The sequence below is a fragment of the Mercenaria mercenaria genome, chromosome 12 (genome assembly GCF_021730395.1).
Source record: "Mercenaria mercenaria strain notata chromosome 12, MADL_Memer_1, whole genome shotgun sequence".
NCBI lineage: Eukaryota > Metazoa > Mollusca > Bivalvia > Venerida > Veneridae > Mercenaria > Mercenaria mercenaria.
Genome location: NC_069372.1, coordinates 10,165,533 through 10,176,308, shown reverse-complemented (window position 1 = coordinate 10,176,308; position 10,776 = coordinate 10,165,533).

Below are 10,776 nucleotides of genomic sequence, written 5' to 3'. Positions count from 1 at the left end.
AGCTTTGCAATACAGCTCTTTTCATTGGATAAATTTCTCAGTATTTTGTAACGGAGTGTTTCATTCGCCAATTTGCGTTTGGCGGTGTCAGCATAATCATAAATCGGCATAAATAATTTATTGGTTGATTATGGTTATAAAACACTAAATAGTTGTTGTTCTTTATTCTATATAGGCATACAGACACTAAATAGAAAAATGGCGCGAAAAAAAATGGTAGTCGCATAATGGCGGACACAAATAGTCCTCAGTTTTTTTGCTCTGAAAAAATAGATTTTTTTCATGTCATATATTCTGTCATGTGATTTTAGCAAAAAAATTGCAAAGAAAATAAGGAAAATAGCTCTACAGAGCAAAAAAACTGAGGACTATTTGTGTCCGCCATTATGCGACTACCTTTTTTTTGTGCCATTTTTCTATTTAGTGTCTGTATGCCTTATCACTAAATCAATTGTTGTTTAGGTTGAATACCACTAAATCATTCTATTATATCAGATTTTCAAAGACAATACATAACCAATGTCGATTATATGTTAAAAACTGGTCAAAGCCAATCTATGGTCATTGTACGGTCTTTGTTTGCCTATCAAAAGAAAAACTGTGTGAGGTGTATTTTTTTTAAATGTTTAGTAGTTACTTAATTCCTTTGCATCTGAACTCCAAACAATGATTTAATTCAGCTACAAATCAGAAAATAAGATATACCATTTCCTAAAAAGAATCATTGTTTGGAGTTCAGATGCAAAGAATTATGTAATAATATAGGCATCTGCATGAACGACAAACAATAATTTTATTCAGGAGCAAATATTAGTTTAAATTGAGATAATTTATTTCCATTCTTGTACGTCATTAAGGATTATTATCTACATTTTTAAAGATATTTTTTGTGCCGTTTTCTATTCCAGCATGTCACTGTGATGTTTGATGCTATGACGTAATAATTGTGGCATACAGACTGTGTGTTGCTGCATAATAACACACTGTTTCAATCTTTCATTTTTTAATAGTGAAAAAAATCATGCCATGTTAGAATTTTCATTAAATTTACTTCAAAACTTTAATATACCACTATTTTGCTTATTTAGAGAGTGCTTGATATTTGTTAGACTTTCACTGCAGGTATTTCTAAAATTTGATTTTTCTATCCTGGTTGCCCAACCAAGATGTACCCAAGTATAAAATTGATAAATATACTTAGCCTATGGAATGCCATGAACATTTACATTACCTAAATGATCTACTGTCAAATATTTGTCAAAAACTTGCAAAAACAGTTACATCTTTTTTCAAAATTTATTTCAAATACAAGTTTGTAAATTTATGATTATCTCAAATTGCCTATCATGGCTGCACAACAAAGACAGATTTCCAATAAAAATATTGCCTTTTTGTTCAGATTGTTGAAACTTTATCCCATTATGTATGTCCAATTCAAATGTTAAGCTACAAATCATATTGAAATCAGAAGAAACAGTCATTTTTTTAAATACTTTAATGGTTAAAGGGGGTAATTACAAAATTTTATAAAATCAATAAAATATTATACATTTCCACTATGAAATGGGTCTTTTTGTTATGTAAATAAATCTCTAATAGACTATAGGAGAAGCAAAAATTGTCATAAAATGTTGACCACCTTTAATAAAAAACTTAGTTAAAAAAAGATCATATGAAAACTAGTCAAAGGGTTGTCATACATGTGCACTGCACTCCTTTTAATTGGTACCCATCTTGACTTCAAATTTAACTGAAATGTCTCTTAATAAGTACCTTAAAAGTTTGGAGTTATGCTCAGGACAAAGAAAAACTAAGAACAGAAAGTGAGATAATTTGAAAAATATCTATAACACTGTTACAATTCTTGTGCACTGCATTTCCTCCCAATTTGCTATCTATTATTCAGGTTTTATTGAATTGTCTTCAGTGATTTTCAGGGTATTAATTTAGACAAGGAAAACTATGGACAAAGAGGGGGATAATTTGAAAACTATTCAACATAGATTTATAGTTGTGCACTGCTCTCCCATTCATTGATATTTATCATTATGTTTCAAAATTCATTTGAATCTCTTCAGTTCTTATGGAGTTATGCTTTGGTCATGCTTGGAAAGTCGATAGCCTAGTGGTAGAGTGTCCGCTTCGAGTGTGGGAGGTCATGGGTTTGATCCCCAGCCGCGTCATACTTAAGATGTGAAAAATGGTACCAGTAGTTCCCTTGTTTGGTGCTCAGCATTAAAAGGAAAACTGGCTTCTCTTCTCTCATACCCTCGTGGCGATGGATTCCGTCAGGAATGAGGTGTTGAGAGTGATTAATATAAGTTGTAGAACTTGCTTCACACTCGACCTAAAATAAATAGTATAAACTATAAGGTAAGTCTGATGGAGAGATGTGACAGACTGACAAAGCAACTACTATATGCTCTAACTTAGACAACAAAAAATTCATGAACAAAAAGCATAAACAGACTCAGTCACTGCAACCTTGATCTCATGCACTCAAACTCAAAAGAGATAGGGTTCATCTGCCGGTCACAACAGACCTGACTGCCAAGCTTACGGGCCGTGCACCAAAGCATTCTGCAGTTATCACTCAAAAACTGATTGTCTGCTCAAGGTCATCTGCCAGTCAAGACAAATCTGCCTATCAAGTTTGAGGTTTCTGTCCAGCATTATTCAGTTTTTGACTGGAAACCAACTTTCAACTCGAGGTCACCGTCACCTTGAACTCTGAGATCAAAAGGGGTCATTTGAAAGTCAAAACCAACCTACCTACCAAGTCTGAGGTTTCTAAACTGAAGTGTTTTCCTGTCATCAATTCACAAAGGCTACAGACAGACGGATGATGTCATTGCTATATGCCATAAGCTCTAACATCTTTTGACTTCTGAGTGTGATCACGACCTTTGAAGCATGTGACACATCTTGTTATAGGGAACACGTATGCAAAATAAATTCTGGAAGTAACTGGCTGGACACAAAATAGGCCATTTTAACCTCTGTCCTCCATGTGTGTCCATGAACTTTTGACTTTTAGGTTTGGGTATTACAAGTGTTATATCATCTCATAACAGGGAACACTTGTGCCAAGTAACAACAAAACCGCTTGATGGATGGCAGAGTCATGGACAGGACAAGAACAGGATGGACTGACAGAATAACAGACTGATGGAATGGCGAACTTACAAATGAACAAAGCTAAAGAAGTATACTCCCAGAAACCGGTTTTCAACCAGCAGTGGACTAATAAACAATGTACAATAAAGCACAATCTATTATTTTTATTACAAAACAGATTTAAGTGAGAACATGATATGCAAACTTTGATTAAAGGCAGAAATATTTTACACAACACAAAATGTAAATTTCTCATGAGTTACTCTTGACCAAAATAAAACAAGAGGGCCAAGATGGCCCTAGGTCGCTCACCTAAGAAACACTATATAACAGTGTAAAACATGTTTGACCTTGTGATTTCATGGAAACAAATATTCTGACCAATTTTCATTAAGATTGGACCAAAAAATTGGTCTCTTACAATAAAACAAGCATTTTCTTAGATATGACCTAGTTTTTGACCCTAGATGACCCATGTTCAAACTCGACCTAGATTTTATCAAGGCAATCATTCTGACCAAAATTCATGAAGATCAGCTGAAAAATACAGCCTCTATCACATACAGAAGTTTTTTCTTTGATTTGACCAAGTGACCTAGTTTTTGACCTCAGATGACCCATATTCAAATTCGACCTAGATTTCATTAAGGCAATCAACATGACCAAATTTCATAAAAATCAATTGAAAAAAACAGTCTCTATCCATACACAAGATTTTTTTTTAATTTGACCTAGTGACCTAGTTTTTGACCTCAGATAACCCATATTCAAAATCGATCTAGATTTCATCAAGGCAATCACTGACCAAATTTCATGAAGATCAATTGAAAAATACATCCTCTATTGCATACACAATGTTTTTCTTCGATTTGACCTAGCAACCTAGTTTTTGACCCCAGATGACCTATTTTCGAACTCGGCCTAGATTTTATCAAGGTAATCATTCTGGCTAAATTTCATGAAGACCAGTTGAAAAATACAGCCTCTACTGCATACACAAGGTTTTTCTTTGATTTGACCTAGTGACCTAGTTTTTGACCCCAGATGACCCATTTTCGAACTTGGTCTAAATTTCATCAAGGTAATCATTCTGACCAAAATTCATGAAGATCAATTGAAAAATACAGCCTCTATCGCATACACAAGGTTTTTACGTGATATGACCTAGTGACCTAGTTTTTTGACCCCAGATGACCCATTTTCAAACTCGGCCTAGATTTCATCAAGGTAATCATTCTGACCAACATTCATGAAGATCAACATTCATGAAGATCAATTGAAAAATACCGCGTCTATCGCATACACAAGGTTTTTCTTTGATTTGACCTAGTGACCTAGTTTTTGACCAGAGATGACCAATTTTCGAACTCGGCCTAGATTTCATCAAGGTTATCATTCTGACCAATATTCATGAAGATTAAATGAAAAATACAGCCTCTATCGCATACACAAGGTTTTTCTTTGATTTGACCTAGTGACCAAGTTTTTGACCCGAGATGACCCATTTTCGAACTCGGCCTAGATTCCATCAAGGTTATCATTCTGACCAATATTCATGAAGAAGAATTGAAAAATACAGCCTCTATCGCATACACAAGGTTTTTCTTTGATTTGACCTAGTGACCTAGTTTTTGACCAGAGATGACCCATTTTCGAACTCGGCCTAGATTTCATCAACGTTATCATTCTGACCAATATTCATGAAGATTAAATGAAAAATACAGCCTTTATCGCATACACAAGGTTTTTCTTTGATTTGACCTAGTGACCTAGTTTTTGACCCGAGATGACCCATTTTCGAACTCGGCCTAGATTTCATCAAGGTTATCATTCTGACCAATATTCATGAAGATTAATTGAAAAATACAGCCTCTATCGCATACACAAGCTAAATGTTGACAGACGCCGGACGCCGGACATGGAGCGATCAGAAAAACTCACCTGAGCATTGCTCAGGTGAGCTAAAAATGAACTTCAAATTAACTATTAAAGAGATAAACAGAAAATCACAGTTAAACATGGCACTGCATTCTTAACATAATCTCAAGAAAAACTATAGCTATCAATAAAAATTATTCAAACCCCAACTGAAAAGATTAAAGTTCAATATAGCTGACATATTTTAAATTTTAAGGTTGTCATATCTATATTTTACTTTTCATGATAGAGTAACAGTTATTGCCATTTATCAGTGTACCAAATTAGATTTTCTTCTGTGGAAAAAGTGTCTTAAAACATGTAAAAATTTAAGTATAACTTTATCATAATTAGAGACAAAATTATGGTAATGGATTTTAAATTATTGTCTTCAATATTATAATTTCAAATATAAAAACAGAGATAATTTCATAATAATTCAAGGAAGAGTTATGGTTCTTGAGCTCTTATTAGTATACAGCATTGTATCATTTCCACCAATGGAATAAACATCATTCACTTTCATGTTTCAGAATATAATGATTTCAAATTCTTATACAGGTAACAAGTGATACTACAAAATGGTAACTCGATATTTTTTAAGTAAACATTTTGATGTGTATTATTTAAAGTAGAGCTAAATTCCTTCTTATTTAATATATCATTTCAAAAGGGTGGCACATACTCTGAAAAATTTCTAAATATTTTACTTACTAGAACTACAAACTTTTCCAACAACATACAGAACTGCTTTAAAATTTCTTTCTACCATAATTACTAACTTGTGCAAGCTTTTTCTAAATTTTCGAAAAAAAAAAAAAAATTGAATCAATTCTGGACACATGCAGCTTTAATAATGTCAAATTATTAACCTTCATTTTCACGTTTGGCAAAATCTTTACATCATGATACTAAAATAGACTAATTCACATGAAAAAAAACCCCAACAAAACAACTGAATATAGCTAAATCTAAATTTACATAATTTGTGATGGGGACTTAATTCGTACAAACTCAAGTGTTGAAATCCAAGCGGTTATATTGTTCCTTTGGCACTCATCTATATTTATCACTATAGCACTCAGGGCTCTCGCGACTGGGCGACTTGAGCGAAATAGGCGCTCTAGAACTTCAAACTTTCGCTCAAATCTAACCTCAAAGCGAAATGCAAGTCGCCCGATTTTCTTTGATTTCCGCACTCGCTAAGTACTGATTTCCGCACTCGCTAATTACTGCTACCCAGACTGTTGACAATTTGCACCGTGTCATAATGAGTGTCGAATACACAAACACACGCCGGCAGCATAATTTAAGCTCCGCCTACCTCAGGTACTTGCGAGATTATGCCGAGAAGTGTGAAAGCGAATCAAATTATCCGATACACCAGAGTCTATTGTGTTAAGCCTATCAGCGCCGCATTAACATCTTTGACACTTCGCGTTAAAGTTTCAACATGTTCGAGTGCAAAAAAAAACAATGTTTTATTAAAGAAACTGCTGATTAACTATGCGATTAATAGGAATATGGTTCACAATTATTTGTTATCTATGATAAAAGAACAACATGTAATGTATTAACTATGTTAAATTGACTCCCATCGATGAATTTATTTGAATATGTATTTCTAGATTACTGTACACATTTTACTTTCAGTTTTATATTTCGATTCTTCGGTGAATGACTCGGTGCAAAGAGCTATAAAAAATAAATACACTTCTACTTCTTTGCTCGGTGTTAATAATAAACACTTCATACATGTACAAGATATAACCAAAATTCGGCGTGTTACATTTATAGCATCGGCTCGAATTTTGAAAACGACTTTTTTCAGAATTTTGTAAGAAAACGATAACCACTGTATGGGAAATGATCTAACTAAGAAAATGAACGGTCACATCAATGTTTTTTATCAAGAAACAAGAAAATTACAGCCACCTTTCGAATCACTCAACATCATTGCGGTAGAAAGTCTCCCCACTTCTCCCTAAAACAGCTTGAGGGAGAAGTGACTTCTCCCAAAAATTTGGACCTAGCTAGACCCCTGAGCACCTTGCGTTACTATCTATGGTGAAAGGGCACAAAAAATTTACAGTAAACAAGAGGACCATGATGGTCCTGAATCGCTCACCTGTTCCCACATGACCCAGTTTTGAGTATGACGTCATTTTTTTTTTTATTTGACATAGTGACCTAGTTTTTGAGCTCATGTGACCCAGTTTTGAATCTGATCTAGATATCATCAAGATAAAAATTCTGACCAATTTTCATGAAGATCCATTGAAAAATATGGCCTCTAGAGAGGTCACAAGGTTTTTCTTTTATTTGCCCTAGTTTTCAAAGGTACGTGACCCAGTTTTGAACTTGACCTAGATATCGTCAAGGTGAACATTCTCACTAATTTTCATGAAGATCTCATGAAAAATATGGCCTCTAGAGAGGTCACAAGGTTTTTCTATTTTTATACCTACTGGCCTAGTTTTTGACCGCATGTGACCCAGTTTCGAAACTGACCTAGATACCATCAAGGTGAACATTCAGACCAATTTTCATGAAGATCTATTGAAAAATATAGCCTCTAGAGAGGTCAAAAGATTTTTGTAATTTTAGACCTACTGACCTAGTTTTTGACCGCAGTTGACCCAGTTTCAAACCTGACCTATATATCATCAAGATGAAAATTCAGACCAACTTTCATACACATCCCATGAAAAATATGGCCTCTAGAGAGGTCACAAGGTTTTTTCATTATTTGACCTACTGACCTACTTTTTGAGGGCATGTGACCCAGTTTCAAACTTGACCTAGATATCATCATGATGAACATTCTGACCAAATTTTATGAAGATCCATTCAAAAGTATGGCCTCTAAAGAGGTCACAAGTTTTTTCTATTTTTAGACCTACTGACCTAGTTTTTGACCGCACGTAACCCAGTTTCAAACTTGACCTAGATATCATCAAGGTGAACATTCTGACCAATTTTCATGAAGATCCCATGAAAAATATGGCCTTTAGAGAGGTCATAAGGTTTTTCTATTATTTGACCTACTGACCTAGTTTTTGATGGCACGTGACTCAGTTTTGAACTTGACCTAGATATCATCAAGGTGAACATTCTGACCAATTTTCATGAAGATCTTGTGAAATATATGGCCTCTAGAGAGGTCACAAGGTTTTTCTGTTTTTAGACCTACTGACCTAGTTTTTCACCGCACATGACCCAGTTTCAAACTTGACCTAGAAATCATCAAGGTAAACATTCTGACCATTTTTCATAAAGACCCCATGAAAAATGTGACCTCTAAAGTGGTCACAAGGTTTTTCTATTATTTGACCTACTGACCTAGTTTTTGACGGCACGTAACCCAGTTTCAAACTTGACCTAGATATCATCAAGGTGAACATTCTGACCAATTTTCATGAAAATCTTGTGAAATATATGGCCTCTAGAGAGGTCCAAGGTTTTTCTATTTTTAGACCTACTGACCTAGTTTTTGACCGCACATGACCCAGTTTCGAACTTGACCTAGATATCATCAAGATGAACATTCTGACCAATTTTCATAAAGACCCCATGAAAAATGTGAACTCTAGAGTGGTCACAAGGTTTTTCTATTATCTGACCTACTGACCTAGTTTTTGGTGGCACGTAACCCAGTTTCGAACTTGACCTAGATATCATCAAGGTGAACATTCTGACCAATTTTCATGAAGATCTTGAGAAATATATGGCCTCTAGAGAGGTCACAAGGTTTTTCTATTTTTAGACCTACTGACCTAGTTTTTGACCGCATGTGACCCAGTTTCGAACTTGACCTAGATATTATCAAGGTGAACATTCTGACCAATTTTCATAAAGACCCCATGAAAAATGTGACCTCTAGAGTGGTCACAAGCAAAAGTTTACGCACGGACGGACGGACGGACGACGGACGCTGCACGATCACAAAAGCTCACCTTGTCACTTTGTGACAGGTGAGCTAAAAAGAAACAAAATTTTTAGGTATCGGGAAATTAATGCTCACATGTATTTCTTAAGAAAGCCTTGAAACTTAATTACTGACAGACTGTATATATATATGTTATGGAAACTCAAGAATATTAGTTGTTATACTAATTTTTATAGGTTACTCGAGGTAAACTACTTTAATTATAAATCTTCATATTTAAAAATCGATAAATACATAATTCCTTCCTGGTGTTTTGGTATAGAACCCGGGAAAGTCTTTATTGGAATTGATTTCCGGCTCAGGCAAGTTTTTTTTTTCTTCTTGATCTAAGATAGTTTAGAAACATAAACTCAGTTTCTAATGTTCATAAATTCATAATAAGACCAAACTTCAGTTTTAAAAAAATCACTTTTAGCCAAAATATGGAGGTCACTGCCTTAAAATACATGAGGACCATGATGGTCCTGAATCGCTCACCTATCCCCACATGACCCAGTGTTGAACTGAGTATGACGTCGTTATTTCTATTATTTGACATAGTGACCTAGTTTTTGAGCACAAGTGACCTAGATATCATCAAGATAAAAAATTCTGACCAATTTTCATGAAGATCCATTGAAAAATATGGCCTCTAGAGAGGTTACAAGGTTTTTCTATTATTTGACCTAATGACCTAGTTTTTGGAGGCACGTGACCCACTTTTAAATTTGACCTAGATATCATCAAGCTGAACATTCTCACCAATTTTCATGAAGATCTCGTGAAAAATATGGCCTCTAGAGAGGTCACAAGGTTTTTCTATTTTTTCGACCTACTGACCTAGTTTTTGACCGCACATGACCCAGTTACGAACCTGACCTAGATATCATCAAGCTGAACATTCTCACCAGTTTTCATGAAGATCCATTGAGAAATATGGCCTCTAGAGAGGTCACAAGGTTTTTCTATTTTCAGACCTACTGACCTAGTTTTTGACCCCACGTGACCCAGTTTCGAACCTGACCTAGATATCAAGGTGAACATTCTGACCAATATTCATGAAGATCTCATGAAAAATATGGCCTCTAGAGAGGTCACAAGGTTTTTCTATTTTTAGATCTACTGACCTATTTCTTAACCCAATGTGACCCAGTTTCGAACTTGATCTAGATATCATCAAGGTAAACATTCTGACCAATTTTCCTGAAGATCCATTGAAAAATATGGCCTCTAGAGAGGTCACAAGGTTTTTCTATTTTTAGACCTACTGACCTAGTTTTTGACCGCACATGACCCAGTTTCGAATTTGACCTAGATATCATCAAGCTGAACATTCTGACCAATTTTCATGAAGATCCATTGAGAAATATGGCCTATAGAGAGGTCACAAGGATTTTCTATTTTTAGACCTACTGACCTAGTTTTTGACCGCACGTGACCCAGTTTTGAACCTGACCTAGATATCATCAAGCTGAACATTCTGACCAATTTTCATGAAGATCCATTGAGAAATATGGCCTCTAGAGAGGTCACAAGGTTTTTCTATTTTTAGACCTAATGACCTAGTTTTTGACGGCACGTGACCCAGTTTCGAACTTGACCTAGATATCATCAAGGTGAACATTCTGACCAATATTCATGAAGATCTCATGAAAAATATGGCCTCTAGAGAGGTCACAAGGTTTTTCTATTTTTAGACCTACTGACCTAGTTTTTGAACCCACGTGACCCAGTTTCGAACTTGACCTAGATATCATCAAGGTGAACATTCTGACCAATTTTCATGAAGATCTTGTGAAATACATGGCCTCTAG